This window comes from Pogoniulus pusillus, chromosome Z, assembly GCF_015220805.1.
Source record: "Pogoniulus pusillus isolate bPogPus1 chromosome Z, bPogPus1.pri, whole genome shotgun sequence".
Classification (NCBI taxonomy): domain Eukaryota; kingdom Metazoa; phylum Chordata; class Aves; order Piciformes; family Lybiidae; genus Pogoniulus; species Pogoniulus pusillus.
The window spans coordinates 69,695,002-69,715,175 of record NC_087309.1 but is presented as its reverse complement, the minus strand read 5'-3'; the positions used below and the strand labels follow the sequence as shown (position 1 = coordinate 69,715,175).

At 42.6% G+C, this 20,174-nt stretch overlaps 1 protein-coding gene across 3 annotated transcripts in view; it reads left to right on the top strand.

The window, feature by feature from the left end:
* Positions 1-20,174, top strand: part of MAMDC2 (MAM domain containing 2) — an 80,451-nt gene that overhangs the window by 24,277 nt on the left and 36,000 nt on the right. The gene's annotated exons all lie outside the window — the stretch shown is intronic.

Below are 20,174 nucleotides of genomic sequence, written 5' to 3'. Positions count from 1 at the left end.
TCTCCACCCACAATGAAGAACATGAGAAATTCTGCTATTTTTTAAGGTAAGAATTAAACAGAATAGTCATGTGTGTGTCTATATGTCTGAGTCCAGTTGTGTGTATGTATGTATGAAATCTCTGTACCTTCACTGAAGAGAAGAAATTATAGTTAATTGTATGCCCCCCATTAGATGAAGACTATCTTAATTGTTCTTAACAGGATATGGGGAACTTGTTCCTGCTGGTACTTCGGGGGCTTGATTATCATGTAGCTGAGGTTTTGTAGTGCTCATGGATGCAAGATTTCATGGTAATAGGTAAGCTAAGCATAGCACACTCCGATGTATTTTGCAAGAGTCTGTTCTTCTCTTCTTTTTTAGCAGTTTCCACTTGAAGACATGTTGCCTTTGTTGTACACTGTTTTTATTTTCCTGAGAAAGCTTTAGCAAAATTGTTCTGCTTTATCTAATCACTCTTGGCAGATCATTCTGCAAATGAAATTTCCAGGCTGAGAGTGCTGTCTTGCAGCTGTTTAGCCAAAGTGTGCTGAGTTCATGTAAGGCCATACTACAGAGCTGAGAGTAATTGTCATTGCTTACTTTCAGCTCCTCAGAAGAGGTTCAAGCAAATGATGAACCAGGCATAGATCACAGAGTAATAGAATGATATAATCATAGAATGCACTGGGTGGGAAGGGACTTCATTAGTCTAACCCTGATGCAGTTAGCTGGGACATCCTCAGCTGCGTGATCCTTCAGTCCTGTCTTTCCCCCCTTTTGCTAAATCATTGCATGTACCTACATATTTTTTTTAATGGGTGTACAGTCCTTCTTTTCCCAATGAGTTATGCAAGATGTCTTGCATCTTTCCCACTGTGAGAAGCTCTTGCAGTGTTTTGATTTTGTTTTTGTTGAAGCTGTTTGAAAGAGAAAAAGAGAAAAAAGTGAAAGCATGCCTAGGAATAGATCTTTAATTAGCACTTCGATAGTTTTACCTGTTTACCTGTCTAGGGGAGGAAAGGGTGAAATCCAACATTATTGACATTTGCCAGATCAGTTGCAGTGCCACAACACACACAGAATAAAAGATGAGAATCCTCGTGCAGCTGAGTTCCTCTTTCCTCCTAGTAAAAGCTTCCTCTGAATGTCCAATCTAAGTCTAGCCTTCTCTATTTTTAAGCCATTGCCTGTTGTCCTATTCCTAGGTGCCCTTGTAAACAGTCACTTCACGACTTTCTTTTCAACCCACTTCAGGTACTGCAGGGTTTCTGTAAGGTCTTCCTGGAGCTCTCTCTTATTCAGGCTGAGCAACCCCAACTATCTCAGCCTATCTTTGTAGGAGAGGTGCTTCACCCCTCTGATAATTTTTGTGGCTATCCTCTGGACCCTCTCCATCGGGTTTCATGTTGGGGGCCCCAGAGCTAGATGCAGTAGTACTCCAGGTAAGGTTTCAGCAGAGAGAGCAGAGCAGAGCAGAGCAGCAGAATCACCTCTCTAGATCCTCTGGCCATGCTTCTTTTGATGCAGTGCAGGATGTATCTGGTCTTCTGCACTGCAAATGTGTATTGTTGGGTCATGTCCAGTCTTTCATCCACCAGTACTTCCAAGTCCTTTCCCACAGGACTACTTTCTATCATGTCATACTCCAGCCTGCATTAATAATGAGGACTGTCAAGGTGCAGGATCTTGCACTTGTTGACATTCATGAGGTTGGCATGGGCCCATGTTGTCAGCTCGTCTGGATCCCTCTGGATGACATCCCATTCCTCTGGCATATTGAGAGCACCACGCAGCTTCGTGTCATCTGCAAACTTGCTGCTGGTGCACTCGATCCCACTGTCTATAAAATTGATAAAAATAGTAAACAGCACAGGTCCCAGTATGGACCCTTGAGGGGCAGCACTTGCCACCAATGTCCATCTGTACCTAAAGCCATTGACCAATACTCTCTGGACTAAACCATCTCACCAATTCCTTTTCCACCAAACACTCCACCCATCAAATCCATATGTCTCCAATACAGAGAAAAGGATGTTGTGGGGGACTATGCCAAAGGCCTTGCTGGAGCCCAAATAGATGTCATCCATTTCCCTTCCCTTCTCCACTGATGTAGTCACACAACTGTAGATGTCTGCACTGCCTGGCCTGCATCTATGTGAGAAATAGAGGCCTCAATTCTCCAAAGCCATGTATCCCTAAGCTGACCTGCAGCTTATTATCAGTATTTATTATTGTTGTCTACTCCTAGAAAATCCCTTCTTCTCTCCTTCTGCCTTGTGCCGGGTGCCTGTTGTACAGAGAAATGTATTCCCTGCTTTACATGTGTACACACACTCGCAGCAAGCAGTCAAAACAATTTTAAAGTTCTTAAGTATGGGCTGGAACGAGAAGACCAGAATCTTTGAGACACTTCTGTATGTCAAGCCATGCCTCATTATCTTACTGTGACCTTTTTCATCTCATGAAAATTGTATCTGAGTTCTCAAGTGTTGGATGATAGCCAATTTTGTCCTGCATGATTATGGCAGAACAACAATGAGACTCTGTAGCAGAGCTGGCATAATGCATTGTTTTTATGTCTTGCCTCTATTCTACAGCAAGTAATTTTCCATTAGAGAGCCCTTCACTTTTGTGTCATCTTTAAGAGTCTGGTGGAAAATGTAGTCAACATAAGCAGTGTGGTGGTTTGGCTGTTACCTGCCCCCCCACACTTTAAAAAATGCCCCAGCTAACTCAGACGGGCTCTGGGAATATAAATGAAGCTATTTATTTACAGCAAGCACAATATACAAGCAGCTATTTACAGTATATACAGTTATAGACAGAAATACACAAAGGAAAGGTAATACAGAAGCACAACTCCCCTCCCAGAAACCTGAGTCCCCAGGAGGGGCTCTCAACCACCCCTGCACCTTCCCCCTGCCCCTCTCAACCTTACTCCAATCCTGAGAAAGAATAGAGGTGCAGCCAAGAGGTTAAGAGGGAAGGTTAGTGGCAGCGAGGTTAGTGAGATGTTGCTCAGTCTAAAGCCAAGAGAAGAGTGAGACAAAATGGAGAATGTTATCTAATGTTTGCTTCTTGTTCCCATACTTCTCAGCGTGACTGTGAGAGAAGAGACACAACCATGCTTTCCTTACATAGCCAATTATCTACTTTCTCTCACCAAAACATTCTAGCCTGCTTCAAACTAGCACAAGCAGCAAGAAAATTAGGAGCTTTTAGTATTGCTTAGTCTTTGAGCTGTAGTTCAAGCAGCAGTATACTCCAATACCTATGGACAAATTTGGAAGCTTCCCAATAATCGTTAGTAATGATTATGATTTTCCTAAGTGCAAACTAATTTGTCATTGTTTAGATTCCTAAATGCTTTTGTAGAGTACTATGCATCTACAAATGAAAACTGCAAATACAGTACCTGGTATCTGGTACTTGGATTTTTAAATACAGCATTAATAAAGAAGTTTAAGAAAATCGGAGGTACCTGTTTGGGTTTTGTTTTTTTTTTTGGGGGGGGGGGGGTTGTTTGTTGGTTGTTCTTTTTCTTCTTTTTTAGAGGTATGCCTTGGGGACATGACAATATCCAGTGCACAAACAGTGATATAATCTGTCAGTATGTGCAATAAAGTCTGGTTTCAAATCTGTGTTGTTATATTGGTTTGCTTACATCTGCATCCACAGCTGGATATTCAGCTTCACAGTACTTACTGTCAGCAAGTCATGTTGAATGTGCATACATATAGCTAGGCAATGCTAATCAGAGTGTTAATTTGTGTAGAATCATAGAATCAACCAGGTTGGAAGAGACCTCTAAGATCATCCAGTCCAACCTATCCCCCAGCTCTGTCCAGTCAACTAGACCATGGCACTAAATGCCTCATCCAGTCTTTTCTTGAAGACCTCCAGGGTGTAAGATTGCTTGGGTTTAGCATCAGGCAGTAGGAGTTCAAGCATGTGAACCTTTATTAGTTCCTGTATAGTCATTGCTTTGAATTTTAATTCTTACAGGGCCTTTAGTAGAGGAATTTCTTTCTTGGCCAAGGACACTGTTGTGTGCTTAAGTGGAAACATGAGAGGATTTATACTAATACCAGATCGTTCTCTAAATATAGTCACTTCTAGTGCTTATGTTAAACTAAGTGTCAAACCACAGAGTTATTAGGGCAGTAACTGTACTTTGTTTGAAAAAGAAGAGATAGCTTTGCACAGTGAAGTTGTCGTATATGGAAGTAAGATGAGTGGTATGTGCAGTTTGGAATCCCACATGTAGGTAAAAAAGCAAAGAGCCATAGTCAGTGGTGGTTTTGGTAGGAAAAAAACACTCATAACTTTGGAATAGACTTCACAGCTGGTTGGTGTTCAAGCCCAAAATAGAGTTACAAGATCAATCACTCCTTATTAGCAGAGGATTCTGATAATATTTTCCCGTGCCAGGTCATCTAGATCTTTTTCTGTTAGTGAAGCTATCCAGAGTTGCTTAGCTCTTGCTGTTTCTTTTTGATAGGTCATTTTTTGCTACCTGGTCTTGTGTTACACATCTAGAAGAAAAACTCATTACTGCATCTTTAGTCAACCTGCAAGTTAGCCTACTATTCTTAAGAGAAATATCGCAGCCACTTACTGCAAGATTGCACATCTACTTGTCAGCTTAGGTATCTGCTATGAGAGAGAAAGAAAAGAAGAGCTCCAGCTGAGCCCTAGAAGTTTCAGTAGAAGTTTCAATATAAGTCCATGGTTTGAAGCTGTTAAAACTGTTCTGTGAAAAGAGAAAAAAGTACTTAATCTTTGAAACATTCTGGAAGATGGAGTTGTTGCCTGGTGGACATCTGCACCAGCTGAACGTCTCTCCTGGGGCCTTTTCTAATTTTGTGGTGGTACAATGCTAGCTTGCACAGCACGCACCTGACCTGTATGTGCTGCAGGAAACTCCTGAGAGGGAAGGGTGGCAGGAGGGTGCATTGCAGAAGAAAGCAACCTGTAAGATCTTCTGGAGACATATGTTAGCAAGCTGTACCTGCAGTGGGCATTTTAAAGGTGACTCTACTGACATGCTGCTGAGGAGGATGCATGACATGCACAGAAAATCTGCCACATGATTTCCTCTAGTGCTCCAGAAGCTCCACTAAGCTACGTGAAGGCTCCTCTCCCCTTCCATCTCCCCTTCCCCTTCCCCTTCCCCTTCCCCTTCCCCTTCCCCTTCCCCTTCCCCTTCCCCTTCCCCTTCCCCTTCCCCTTCCCCTTCCCCTTCCCCTTCCCCTTCCCCTTCCCCTTTCCTTTCCTTTCCTTTCCTTTCCTTTCCTTTCCTTTCCTTTCCTTTCCTTTCCTTTCCTTTCCTTTCCTTTCCTTTCCTTTCCTTTCCTTTCCTTTCCTTTCCTTTCCTTTCCTTTCCTTCCCTTTCCCTTTCCCTTTCCCTTTCCCTTTCCCTTTCCCTTTCCCTTTCCCTTTCCCTTTCCCTTTCCCTTTCCCTTTCCCTTTCCCTTTCCCTTTCCCTTTCCCTTTCCTTCCCTTTCCCTTTCCTTTCCCTTTCCTTCCCTTTCCCTTTCCTTTCCCTTTCCTTTCCTTTCCCTTTCCTTTCCCTTTCCTTTCCCTTCCCTTTCCCTTCCCTTTCCCTTCCCTTTCCTTTCCCTTTCCTTTCCCTTTCCTTTCCTTTCCAATGGCTGTGAGTTTAAGCCCTGATACATTACTTAGCTATGGAGGGAGTACAGGTTTAGTCACGCATGAAGTAACAGTGCAGGGATTAAGCTTCCCAGTTAGATCTGTTTTCACAGAGGCTGTGTAGGTGTAGTTTTCACTTAACAGGAATCATAGAATCATAGAATCAACCAGATTGGAAGAGACCTCCAAGATCATTCAGTCCAACCTATCCCCCAGCCCTAGCCAGTCAACTAGACCACGGCACTGAGTGCCTCAGCCAGGCTTTTCTTGAACACCTCCAGGGACGGTGCCTCCACCACCTCCCTGGGCAGCCCATTCCAATGGCAAATCACTCTCTCTGGCAGGAACTTCTTCCTAATATCCAGCCTATACCTCCCCTGGCACAACTTGAGACTGTGTCCCATTGTTCTATTGCTGGTTGCCTGGGAGAAGAGACCAACCCCCACCTGGCTACAATGTCTCTTCAGGTAGTTGTAGACAGCAATGAGGTTAGCTCTGAGCCTCCTCTTCTCCAGGCTAAACAACCCCAGCTCCCTCAGCCTCTCCTCATAGAGTTTGTGTTCCAGGCCCCTCACCAGCTTAGTTGCCCTTTGCATGACAGAGAGTAGAGGAGGAAGACATGTTTAGAATTCGTTATATGCTTCTCCTGCTGGAATCAGTCTTTATTCTGAAAAGAGCTTGGTCCGTGGGTCTGCAAGCAGGTTGGAAGCAGAGCCATTTTCCTTCCCAGAGGTTTGCAAGGACAGCCATGGGCATTTCTTGAGGCCAGTTTCCTGGCTGTTGATACTATGTTTTGCCTCAAGGTCAGAAGCATAACCAAGAGACAGTTCCTTTATTTGAAAAAGTAAAAGACGTTGCAGACTTTATTTTCACAAGCAGATTTTAAAGTCAGCATGGGGAGAAAAAATACCTGCAGAAAAGACAATAACATGGGAGCACTTTTAAAAACCAGGAAACAGCCATGTGTTTGAGTATCCCAGCTTGGGTGCTTGCTTTGCTGCTTGCTATGCTGTATCCCTTGCTCTCTAAAGCATTTTGTGCAGTTTTGCTTCTTAAAAATGTACAGAAAATTTAGGTACCTGTTTGCATTCAGGTATTTTACTGGTCATTAACATATTTATTTTTTAAATGAAAAAGTCTCTGTGTATCAAAGTTCTAGTTTGCAGTGATCGTGTGAAATTATATTTTCTTAAATTCTGAGTGTGAAAATTCCTGCCTTGAGGTGGTTGTTGTATCCTAAGTTGGCTTTGATCAGCTTTTCAATAGCTGTAGAGAGCAGACTTTTGAAGACTGATGTGAGACCTTGTGTTTTCCCCTCTCAGAGCACCATAGTTATAGGAATACTGGCTCAGTACTTCGGGTTATTTCAGTGTCACACATGGAAAAGTTGTCTTCTTTTTTCCTTTCTCCCAAGTTGCCAGTGGTCATAAATATTTTCCTTGTTTTCTGAGATAAAACTTGGCAAGCAGCTACTCTTGTGGCCCAGTTTATTCTCAGCTTTTGAAGAGGAGGAAGAGCAGCAGCTTTGGGAGTTTCACTCTCCCAGTTCTGTAGAAATGGATCTTTCCCCTGCTTCACAGTGAAGAGAGAGGATAGAAACGATGTCAGTAGTGCTGATAACACATTTCATGGCAAACATCTCATGTATGTGATTAGCAGAGCAGCTGTCAATGCTATTTGAGTTTATAGCCTGGAGCAGAGGGTGGAAAAGACCATCCTACACCTTCACATTTGAAAAATGGGTATTATATGTGTGAAATTTGAACCTAAAGTAAAGACTGTGGGGATAGTCAAATCACTTGTTACTATTTCATAAGGAGTTATTTGCCTCTGTAATCCCAGAGGTGTCTTGGCCAAGTACAACTACAGATTTCTTCTGTAAACAATGGACCTTTCTCTACAGCAGAGGTTCCCGACTATGCAGAGTAACAGACAAAATTGATCGGATCAGCTGATGGCACAACTTGAGACTTGAAATCTGTTTCTTGATGCCAGAAACAAAGCAGTGAGTCATTGCCAGTGACCAGCCAGGCAACACCAGGACTCCAGCCCGCACTGTCAAGCATGGGCAGCAGCATATGGGAGTGACTGCCTGTGCCCAGCACAAGCTCTGACTCTGATTTCACCCCAAAGGCTGTGTTTGCAGGAAATACTTAACCAGCAGAGAAATCACCATTCTTGGGGAAACTATAAACATACTGAGAATGCTGAATGTGTTTGTTGACACTGCATAAGCTTTGGTAACACCTTCAAGCATGCCAACAGTTGTCTCAAATATCTCCTGGACTGTACTTTATGGGAAATATGACACTAAAAGGCTTTCTCAGAAAAACTGGACCTAGGACTGTTTTTAGAAAGACCACATAAGTCTTGGCAGAGAGAGCATCGTTATTTCTGCAGGGTTTATTTTCTGCATAGCAGCTTTTTATTTAAAATAAGTACAAGGCACATGCTGCTCAGCTGTGCTCATCTGTTGATATAGTTGGTACCATAACCAGCTCAGGCAGTCCATGCTGAAAAATGGCAGCAAGGACTGGAAGGATACAGGGAAAGGGTATCTTACTATGCTTTTTTCCACACTTAATTCTTTCCTGCAGTTCCATCTGTGGACACTGTTGGGTAGTAATGGCCATCTGGGAGGCTGTGGGGTTGGATCTGGTACTTTCTTTTGGGGTCCTTTGATTACATTCTGAGCAATAAAATAAAGACACAACTTTTACAGAGAAGGCATCCCCTTTGCATAGTGTAAATGCCAGGTGAGATTTGTTAGCTCAAGTGCACTAAGGTAAGTTAATATAAATGTTATTTAATGTATTTACCTAAACTTCATTAATGCCAGTATGATCACCCTAGGGTCATTAGCATGTGAAGTATGCAGAATGAGTCCTAATAGTCTTAATAATCCGTCGAGGGTGTGGGGAGAAATCTGGTGGGGGCTGACTAATACTTTGGAAAGTTTTGACAGGTTTTACTTACTTTGGCAGTTAAATGGGAGTCAGGGAGGATATCCTGAAGGAAACAGGGTTGTGAACTGGCAGGGTCGGGTTGAGAGACTTTTTCCCATGACCAGTTTACATCTCAAGTCCTGTTTAAGTCTTGATAAACACAGCTTACAGCTCTACCAGGGTGTCCTGAATGCCCTTGCAAACAAATGCCTGGGGATAATACTGGATATTCACTGGAATGACATTGCAATGCAAACATTCACCATAACTTTCATTAGATTTTTGCTTCCAAAGTTATCTAGAGAAAAAGTTAAAATATTCAGGGACTGTGTGACAAATAGTGCCTGAGCATCTGCAATGACAAGTGTCCCTGGACAACTGAAAAATATGTGAAGAAGCTGCCTGAAGGGATTAGTTTGTTGACCACTCCCTAGCAAGAGGAAGCAGAAAGGTCATCGCAGTGTGACAGATGTGTGAAGAATGGATGTGGCCAGACAGGTGGCTGAGACCTTTGCATATTCTGTGTGACATCTGATGGGCTGAGATGAATTAAGATGTATGAAGTGGTTCATTGACTCAGTCCTGAAGAATTTCCATGTCTGCTTTAATAGTCAGGCAAAGCCTGGGAAAACTAAAGTGTATCAAAGCTCTGTTGATTGTAGTCAGCAATTAGATACTTTAGCAATTAGATACTTTGTGGAAAGTGAAATATTGGTTCATACACTCTCAAATGTCTAAGCATTCATAGTAGTCATTGGCATTGATTTCTTCCGGTTCCCTTAGACTGGAGTTTGCACAAGGAGATACTTTCTGGCTTTCAATACCAAATGATGCTTACAAACACAGTTCTGGGTAGTCCAAATGTCTTGCTTGGAGCTGAAGCTCTAAAACTGAATCTCATTCCATTGACTCATTCCAGAGCCTGCAACTACTGAGACAGAAGGGAGCAAGCCATCAGATATCAATTCCTTCCCAGAGAGGTCCACAGCATCCTGTAAAATATTTCAGGATCTTCTGAATTTTGATATCAGCAGTAAATGTATCAGTGTGGAATTTTCTATAATCCCTGTAAAAAGTGGAATAACATTCTGGGGTTAATAAGCACATGAAAATTTTAGAGGAGAAACAACAAACAAACACCCAACCAACAAACAACAGAGCTTTCATTCCTGGCTTTTGATTTGTAGCATTTTATACTTCTAAAATCATCCACTCACCAAAAAGGAATAGAGAGTAGTACTTTAAGAAGAAAAAACAAAGCTCAGAATAGCCTTCATAGATTGAATTCCAGGATTCCTGGGATGCAAAAATAACCTAATTTTAAAATTTCCCAGTTTTAACAGTTCCTGTTACAGGATATTCAGCCATAATTTGCCATTGATGTTTGTTGAGTGGAACTCCCTCGCTGGATTTGGGTTATGACCAGAGTGTCTGTGCTCATCCTCTAATGGAGTGTGGATATGTTTCATTTGAAGTGTGCTTTCTGCTTGAAGGGAAGAGACAGGAAGCTGGATGCAGTATACTTGAATAAGAGTCCTTTGGCGATCATCTCCGGGCATAGGGCATTCACTACCTAGTGGATATGACAGTACAAGAGACTATACTTAATGAACAAATAGTGAATGTAGATTTCAGGATTGATTCCATTCCCCTAAAATGTGCATGAGAGGTTATAGAGATTACAGCATGCTCGCCTGGGGCTATTTTGTTAAATGTTTGAAGAAAGACCTTTCTACGATTTTGCTGATTTTGGTCTAGTCTATCTTTCTGTACACGTCCACACACATTCACATTTGCCACCAGCCACCTTCGAGGCAGCAATGACATTTAGAACTGCAGCTCAGGAAACATTCCTGGCAAATGAGGCCACTAGCGTTGATCTTTGAAGTGGCTAACTGCTAGATGCAGTTTTGCAGAGCTCCAGAAAACATTAGCCACCCTAGGGGTTTTGATGTTCAGCCTCAATAGATGTGTTCCTTGGCTGCAGGTTTTTTGGTTGCAGTTGCTGAATCTTCACTACTGGATGTTCTTGGTCCAGGATGAAGCTTGCTGGGCCAGAAGATGAGTCACCATGACTGCTTCCTTGCTTTAAGTGGATTACTTGAAAGTGGCTATTGAGTAAACACAGCAGCAACTAAGCGGCTGCCATAGCAGCAGCTGGGGATAAACTAGACACCAGACAGAGAGCTCCAACGGCTGTAGAACCTGATGGCATGGCTAGGCTGTTTCAGGCGATCCTTCTGTGAGGTTACTGCTAGAGCCTGTTGGAATCTGGTTAGCTTTGGCTAACACTTTCTGTAGATGGCTGTTTCAGGACATGGATATAAATATGTAGCTCAGCAGTTGGCAGTTCTGTTTGTGTTTTGGACTTGTAATCATTGATCGGCCCACCATGAGCCTGGCAGCCATCCTAACAATCTTGGTATTAAAAAGAGAGAAAAGAACTAAAACCACCTAGCTTACAGAAAGCAGGAAATAAAACTCACAGATGTTCTACCTCTGAAGTCAGTGAAACAAAATAAATACTTGAAATTTTTTTTTTCAGTCTGTGTAGGACCTAAGGCCCAGGTTACTATCACAGTAAATGTAATTTTTATAGACCAAGCATATTTATGTAGACAAAGGATATTTATTACTTTCCTTGGAAGGGCAAGAATTGTGGGCAATGGTTACATTTTATTAGTTGATTTGATATAGCTGAGAGCACAGCCTTGTGTTTAGACAGATGAGCTGGGTTTAGAGGTGATGGAGTAGACCAAGTGATTTGGCAAATGCAGGGAGAGCAGATCCATGCAGTAGAAAAGTTCTGGATTTATAACCTTTCACTGATTGCATTCTTGTGGTTCGCAGATGTGCTTCAGAAGATGTAACAGTTGTGGGTTTTTTCCTTCCACAGTGGCAATGTTACAGACCTTGCTCCTGCTTGCACCTAAGCAATGTCATGCTGGGAAGAATTTTGTTTCTGCTTGTCCCAACTTGAAGGCTTGTTTGTCCTCTCCCTTCAAGTGCTGCTGCCTGCTGTGACCAGACTCTTCACCCTGAGTGCAGTTTTGCTTAGGAGTTTTGCTTGCATGGTGAGAGCCATGGACTATAGGTATAAATGCCCTTCGTGACATACCAAGGAAGATTCTCAATCAAAAAGCCTTTGCTTTTGAAGCACAAAATATTTCAGATAATTGCAATTCCTGACATGCAGCAATCAAATCAGGACTGAGTGGCTGGACAGCAGCCAGAAGAAAGGAACTTGGGACTACTGGTAGATAGTAGCTGAAGATGAGCCAGCAGTGTGCCCAGGTGGCCAAGAGAGCCAATGGCATCCTGGCCTGTATCAGGAACAGTGTGGCCAGTAGGACAAGGGAGGTTATTCTTCCTCTGTACTCAGCACTGGTCAGGCCACACCTTGAGTCCTGTGTCCAGTTCTGGGCTTCCCAATTCAAGAGAGATGTTGAGATACTGGAACATGTCCAGAGAAGGGCAACTAAGCTGGTGAGGGGCCTGGAACACAAACCCTATGAGGAGAGGCTGAGGGAGCTGGGGTTGTTTAGCCTGGAGAAGAGGAGGCTCAGAGCTAACCTCATTGCTGTCTACTACTACGTGGAGGGAGGCTGTAGCCAGGTGGGGTTGGTCTCTTCTCCCAGGAAACCAGCAACAGAACAAGAGGACACAGTCTCAAGTTGTGCCAGGGGAGGTCTAGGCTGGATGTTAGGAGGAAGTTGTTGTCAGAGAGAGTGATTGGCATTGGAATGGGCTGCCCAGGGAGGTGGTGGAGTCAGCATCCCTGGAGGTGTTCAAGAAATGACTGGTTGGGGCACTTAGTGCCATAGTCTGGTTGACTGGATAGGGCTGGATGCTAGGTTGGCCTGGATGATCTTGGAGGTCTCTTCCAACCTGGTTGATTCTATGATTCTATGATTCCATGTTTCTATGATTCTATGAGTATCTCTTTCTTCTCTCTCTCTTTTATTCCCCCTGGCTGTGCTTTTCACTGATCTGAAAAGAAGTGTCCCCGTTTCCCCCCCCCCCCCCCCCCCCCCCATAAATCTCGTAAGTCCCCTGTGTCATGGTTTGGCTCACCAAATTCCTTGTATTGGTTCCCCTGTGGGGTGCTGATCAACGAGTTAGTTTGGGTCGAAAATCTAATTTTATTTTTTTTTTAAATCTTCAGAAAGGTGCCAAAGCTGTGTGGAGTGTGAACAAGTAGGTTTTCCTTGGGCAGGCTGAGATGTGCTCAGCACATAGTGCAAAGCCAAGCTCATAATATGTTACGGGCATACCCCACCACATCACAGTACATTCATCTGCATAAGTAAGTGAAAATGAGCAAAATAGACGGCATAATGCAAGAAAATACTATAGGAGTGAAATTTCATATTCTTTTGCTGAGGGAAGGCAGCCTTGTGGTGCACTCTGCCTGGACAAGCAGCTGTGCTAGAAGAGCTATTGTAGTGCTTTCACCTGTGTCCTTGATCCTGGTGGAAATGTGGTAACAGCAAAGGGACAGAGCTAGTAATGAAAGAGATGAGCCCTGTGGACAGACAGATACCTCGAGATTATTATTTTATTTGTTGATTTTCTTTAGTATTTCGTGTGCATGGAGGACAATGGAAACTGATTCAAGATGCCAGAGAGTAAAGAAAAAGCTTTTCTGAATTATTTTCTGATTCAGAAATTAACTGCAGGGAGTCTTGGGTCTTTAAATCTTAGCTGTGTCCTGCTCAGGTATACCATTGGACAGAAATCACAGAGAGCTCTTTTTGAAAGAGCTATTGCAAGGAGAACAAGAGGAAAACGTGGAAGCATTTCTGTCAGCAGATAAATAGGCTGTCAAAATTGTGTAATGAACAGCAGGACAAGGAGAGCCAAGTGAGTGATCTAAACAGCAGCTTACTGGTACTTATTGGCTGAAACAAGCAGGAAGAGAACTTGAAAAGCATATAAAAATTTGTGAGGTCATTGTGAAAGAAAATTTGCATGCCTTTTGTTTGGGACAATCAGAAGATTGCTGTAAATGATGCATGATGTAAGGATCTTGAGAATTCAAGGAGAGCAAGGAGAAGATCTGACTGTTGCTAAAAAGCTCTTCTATGTTCAAGCATCCCCAGCGCAGTGAAGCGACTCCCTTAAATCAGAGACAGAAAACAGCAGTGCAAGCCGAACCTTTGCCAACCGCTCACAGACATGCTGATGGATTGCAGCTGGAAGGCACTGCCAGTGTGGCAATATCTGCGATCAGATGCTGTTTCATGGCTAACTGCATTGTTTTTATGGTTTTTGACAGGCTTGCTAACAGCTGTGTTTCTGAACTTGCTGAGGGAGCAAAGGACAAGGCAGGACTTGTGGCTGGTAGTTAATCCCAGCCTTCAGCTGGTAAAGGAGCCTTTGAAGATTCCTCCCCTGGTGTTGGGCAATAGGAGCTCTCTGGCCCGGTTTGGTGACTGCTGCCGGCAGACGGCAGGCTCGGTCCCGGGGGGAGACTCGGTTTGTGCAGTAAGGTGAGGTAGGAGGGGCTGGAGGAGCTCCTGTTGTGCAGGCTGCCCATCCATCTGGAGGAAGGCGTGTGACTGTGTGGGTGAGCTGCCCGCCTGCTCATTGCCCATCGCCCTGTTTTCCTACAAAATGCCTTTGTTTTCAGTCAGTAATCGGCAGCTTTGCGAAGGTTGCCTGGAAACCCCATTCAGCCGCCTGAGCAGCTGAGTAACGCTGGGGCAGCTTCAGCAGGGCCATCCAGCGCTCCTGCCTGCCTGGGCAGTGAAGGAGATTTGGGTATCTGTCAGAAGCCAGGCAAGACCCTGGGCTTTCGCTGCAGAATGGTGATACCTTTAGGCTTCTACAGACACGCAGCAGGAGGAAATGCCTTGACAGTAGCTGCGCATGTCAGGCACTGAAGACATGAAACAGAGACCACCTCCTGCTTCCTCCCTCAGCAATTTTTGCAGAGCTGCTTTTGAAAAACCACAGAGGAGAGGGACAAGGAGGTTTGAAGACCAAAAAAGTTTCTTTCCTTATGATGACAGTGCTAGTTGGTCCCAGCAAATACTGTGCAGTTCTTCCGTTGTGGATCTAACAGCTTACCAGAAGCAAAGTCATCTGTGGCTTGATAAAAATGGAAATACCTTTTACACCCTGCAGAGTCAAGTAGCTTTAATTAAGGCACCACCCTGGGTGTTTTGATACTGCGCCCTTACCCTCGTTGACCGTGGGCCAGGCTTTGCTGTTCAGCCCCAAGTATGTTATGTGAGCATCTGTCCTGGAGGGAAGCTGCCATTGCAAGTCTCCCAAAGGCCGAGTTAAACACCGACTCTCACAGGAGTAGGTCACTGTTGCTGCACTTCCCTGTCTGCCAGATCAGGCTGGGAAGAGCTGCATAGGGCAGGAGTGTGGATGGTGGATAGATGTCCTCCTTGGGTCCAGCAGCAGTAGTGTGAGGAAGTGGGTGTACTGCTGCTACTTACAAAACCTTACTCACATAAAAGGTTTTGACAGTTCTTCACCCATACCAGGTTTGATGACATGGCCAGTACTGCCCAGACGGAACCTGTGTAGATGAGGGCAGCTGGGATAAGCTGCAGACAGCTGGGAGCTGGCACTGGCACCCTGGCAAAGTTGTACCATGTCATCTGACATGGGAATTTGGGATGAGGGCTTGGTGCCCTCTATCCCAATGTTGCCTAGCTTTTAAGGCTACATGAACCAAAACTTTGCAGCTAAGACCTCCAGCTCAAATTATGAGCAGCTCTTTCTGATTGTGGGTTGGAAGATACTGAAGTATTCCAGACCAAATCTGTTAAACTTCTCATGAAAAGCTCCACTGTAGTTGCAATTTAAGCTGATTTGCTAATCCCAGCACAGTATTGTGGATTCAGCTGAAGTATCTGTGCAAACTTTTTTGTGTGGGATCAATCTGGGGATTTCTTTTACTTTCTTCATGGAATTGTAGGGCAAAATCTTTTTCTGTAATTGGAAAGACACTTGATCATGCAACTTTCAGCTTTCACTCGATACTGCCTAAAAAAATCTGAAAAAATCCTGCCTTGACCTCCAACTCTTCCTCTTCCCTCCAAAAAGCCTTACCAAGATGCATGGTGACTGTTCCTGATTAGAGGAAGAGTTTTCTTCAGAAAAGCTCAACTAGATAGAAGAAAAATCAACACTGATCTACACAGTTCTGTTTTTTTAAGACACTGTTAGCAAAGACTGTCCACTTTAGTTGGGAAATTTGCTTTCTGCTAAAAAGAAATAGAATGAAAAGTGGTGTTGAGTTTGAAGCTTTTCTGTATGATGCCACAAACCTTCTCTTAGGTTCATTCAAAATTGCACGTGAAGCAGATGTTAGATCATCTGAGTTCTTAAACTCTGAATCATCTAAGCCTCATCTGTACCCAGGAATAGCCTCCATGTGCAAACTTCATTTGCAAAGTTATGTCTCTTTGGTTATACCTCCAATGTTTTTAGCTAACTTTTCCCTTTTCCAGGAGATGTAAGAAGGCTTAATAGGTCCTAAAAAGTTATTTGCTTTGCTAATTTTTTTTTTTTTTGGGGGGGGGGGTGGGGGTGTGAGGGGGCAGTAGAATATTTTAAAAATAAACCCTAAAGCCCATAATCAGACATGGAGATTTCAAAGAAGGTTTAAGTAAACCAAATTTATGTCATAGAATCATAGAATCAACCAGGTTGGAAGAGACCTCCAAGATCATCCAGTCCAACCTAGCACCCAGCCCTATCCAGTCAACCAGACCATCATGTCCTAAGAAACCATGGTAATATTACCGTGCCAATATTATTTCTTCTTGCTATATGGGAAGTACAGAGAAAATCCAAATGTGACTGCCTACTTTATGACATTTCTTGCAAGTGATTGTCTAATCAAATGTAAATACCCTAACTTACTCTGATCTTATTTTATTAACAGTTTCTCTTGAAGTGTACTGCTTTGGTCCAGTTTTTCTTGTAAAGCTGCACTGTTGCTGAGCTAAACCAGCTGTGTCAGACATAAACTCCACAAAATCTAACATGTCTGTGGTTGCCCTTCCAGATTTTTAGAAGAGATACATCACTGAGAAACTAACTGGTAATTTTAGTTATCCCAGTAAGGTTTTTTTTTCAGTTTTCTCAATGGAATTTGGTTTAGTTTATTAGTCAGTGTCTGGCATTTTGTCTTGTTTATGTAACTTACAGAGAAAGCCACCAGTGTAGTTTCTGCACTGTTTTTGTGAAAAAAAAAGAAGAGAGAGAGAAGAAAAAAAGTAGTGTTGCTGGTCTCAAACCCCTTCCCCTACACCACTGATATAATCATTGCTGACTGGTGGGACATAAACAAATAAGCAAATAAGAACCTACATATATTTGGAAAATCTGGGTGAATGACTCAGAGTTGATGTATCACCAAATGCAGCTGAGACTGTACTGCTTAATACTGCTGTATTAAGCCGTACAGAACTGCTTAATACAGCAGCAGGATGAGAGAGATACAGAAGGATTTAAAAGGTCTTACTGCAGCAGCATATAGTTGCACGGACGAGAGATAGGTTTGAAACATGGTGTCCTGATTCTTCCTGAGCGTACTGTTTTGCTCGGACACGGAGGAGGTCATGTACAGTTTGATTCAGCTGCCAAGAAGAATACAATGAAGTTACTCAGTAGGTAAACAGTCGTTTTAGGAACGGAGTTAAAAAAGTGCGATACTTGCCAGTCTGAGCAGTGAGTGAGTAGTGAGGGAAGTACGTCTCAGAGTCCCGTTCTGCTCATTTTTTCTCCTGGATGTAGGTGTTTGCCTTCACTGCAAACAGTTCACTGCTAGCTGTTAGTAAAGGAAGCAGTTCCTGGCTTTTGTTGTCTGTAAAGCAGCTTGGATGGTGCCTTCACCATAATAGCAAACCCTCATGCCATTCCCTTAAAATGGAAAGGATGTGCAGCTTTCCGGTGTTTCTGCAGCCCCTTATACTGTTTAGGGCTGCATCTACTCACCCTAAGCAAGTAATTGCTACAAATCTTCACCTTGTGCTTCTATTTCGTCAGATTTTTCCTAGCATTTTGTGGCTTTCTTTTGCTTTCCTGTGATTTTTGAAGGGTAGTCTGCCCTTAACTTCTGAATGACTGCTATAAATTAAGTGCTATAGGTGACTGAAGGAGGAGGATTCTGAGGTTAAAAAAAATCATCTGGTGTGCTGCAAATGGCTTTGCATATTATATTTTCAGTGAGAGATTTCAGGCTACAGCACAGGGCATTCGTCAAATCTTTCATAGACCACTAAATACCCTCGTATTACTCCCGCAATTAAGCTTGGAGAGTTATCTACTTTAATTGAAGGAACTCTCTCTTGGCATTGATTTGCTCTCACAATTGCTCAGTGTCAGTCCATGAGGTCTGCATTGTGAGACTTTCCTTCCTGCAGCAATGGCACATGTTGCTGTGACCGAAATACAGTTTAATATAAAGGCCATTTAGTAAATGCCAGTATTCATGTGGAAGAATTTTAACATTAGCATTTTCTCTGCTTGAAACTGCCAACTGCCAGGCTCCCTGCTCCTGATTAGCAGAGCATTTGGACTTGCACATAAAGGCCTCTATCAGTGCACCCATTCATTTCACATATTTAAAATTCCAGAAGATGCTAAAATCATTAGCGGACTGGGGATGAGACATTCTGTTTCTAGAGACTTAACAAATAAGTAGTAATATTTTTTTTAAAGGCAACAACAACAGCAAAAACAAACAAGCAAACAAACAAACAAAACCAACAAAAAAAAAAATTAAAAAGAGAGTTCATGGTCTTTGCACTCATATCCGTGGGGAATCAGCCTAAGAGCAAGTATACCACAAATGGAGAATGGACAGTGAAGTTTGCAGTGATACAATCTTCCCAAATGGAAACTCTGTGAGGTTGTGAGGGTTTTTTTCTCTTTAAAATCATTATTTTTGTAGAAGAACCTTACCCTACTTATAATTAAGTCTTATAAATAAGTCTTAAAGCCAGGCAACCATTTAATTCTTGTAGCTGGTGATTTGAGGTCTTCATATGAATGTGCTTTCCTGTGGCAACGCTAATTTATTTCTGAAAGGGAAAAAAAAAAAGGATAAAATAACATTCTATGAAGTCTCTATTTACTGTGGGGTTTCTAATAAAGTGCTGACAAAAATAAGGCTGAAATCTGCACTGGAATTGGTGGGTATGGATTCTGAATTGTAGGTTTCTTTGTAAGCAAAATGGTCTAAACTCAGGCAAGCCTAAAAACAGAGCTTCTTCATCTGGACTGGATATCGACACTTCCATACATTAAAAACAAATTATTGAGAGTCATTTGGCTTCTGATGCAACGTTCATGATTTCCCTGTGCATGTGAGCAAGGATGCATGCCTTGAGCTAGCTCATGGTTGCAGATGCTGTACATGCTAACTCTTGTTAACTAGCTGGGTAACTGTGTGCAAGTGGATGGTTTGTGCACTCGAATTTTATGTAGTGGGAGATTAAGTATTTGGCAGGCACATTAGGTACCTATTTTAAAATATTTATTCCTGTGTTTATTTTTCTTTTATATGCTGCTGCAGTAACAAGTTACTCATAATTAATGAGTGGTTTTATATATCCCTTCTCCTCCATAGGTGCACAATTGTACACTTACTCTTTTTGAACCCCATAAGGCTCCCTTTTGCCCAGTTCTCCAGTCTGTCCATGTCTCACTGAATGGCCACTCAGCCTTCTGGTGTATCAGTCAACCCTCTCAGTTTGGTATCATGGGCAAACTTTTGAATATAAATCTGAAAAGGCAATAGGGGAGCTTGTAGGAAGAAACTCACAGTGGTTTGGTAGATTCCAAGGGTTTATGCAGGATTTGGGAAAGAAGGGTATGTCTTGAAGGCAAGTGACATATTTAACATCAGTCTGGCTGCTCTGTGAAATGAGATTAAAGAAGAAATACATCCCATGAGGAATCTAAAGAGAGTAGTTGTAATATGCCACTGGGTGAAGGACTGCCTTGACGCAGCCTCTGATAATGCAACTCTTGCTGGCTGCTGATAATGCAACTCTCAGGCTGGCTGCTGAGAATTGGAAACGAGAAAGGGATTTGTCTGATCCACATTGCCACTGTGTTAGAAGGACCATTTTTCAGATTTTCTGTGGGATCATACTTCAGGCATGGATGTCCTAGCTTGTTTTGTGTTTCATTTAAAGATCTTCTTTCTCCCTGTCTATTACTTCTTTCTGGCAGTGGATTTCAGATTTCCATGACGCATGTCCCATTTACTCTCCTAATCTTGATTCTGATTTGTTATTGAAGTCTCCAGAACCATGACTCTGTTTCACTGTGATTCATTGATTCATTTACTGTTGCCTTTTCCTATGTGTTTTTTTTTTTTTTTTCATTTGGCAATTTTTCACCTCCTTGTGAATTTTTAGCTTGTCATGCATCTTCTTCCCTTCCCCCCCCCCTCCTGTAATTACAGATAGTTATGTTTTAGGCCCTACTCCTAAAATATCCATTCAGAGAGTAATTTTTAAATAACCCAAATGAAACTGCTGATGTTTAAATATAGATTTGCATTTAGCACTTTTTTCTTTTTTTTTTTTTTTTTGAATCAGCAGATTTATACATCTT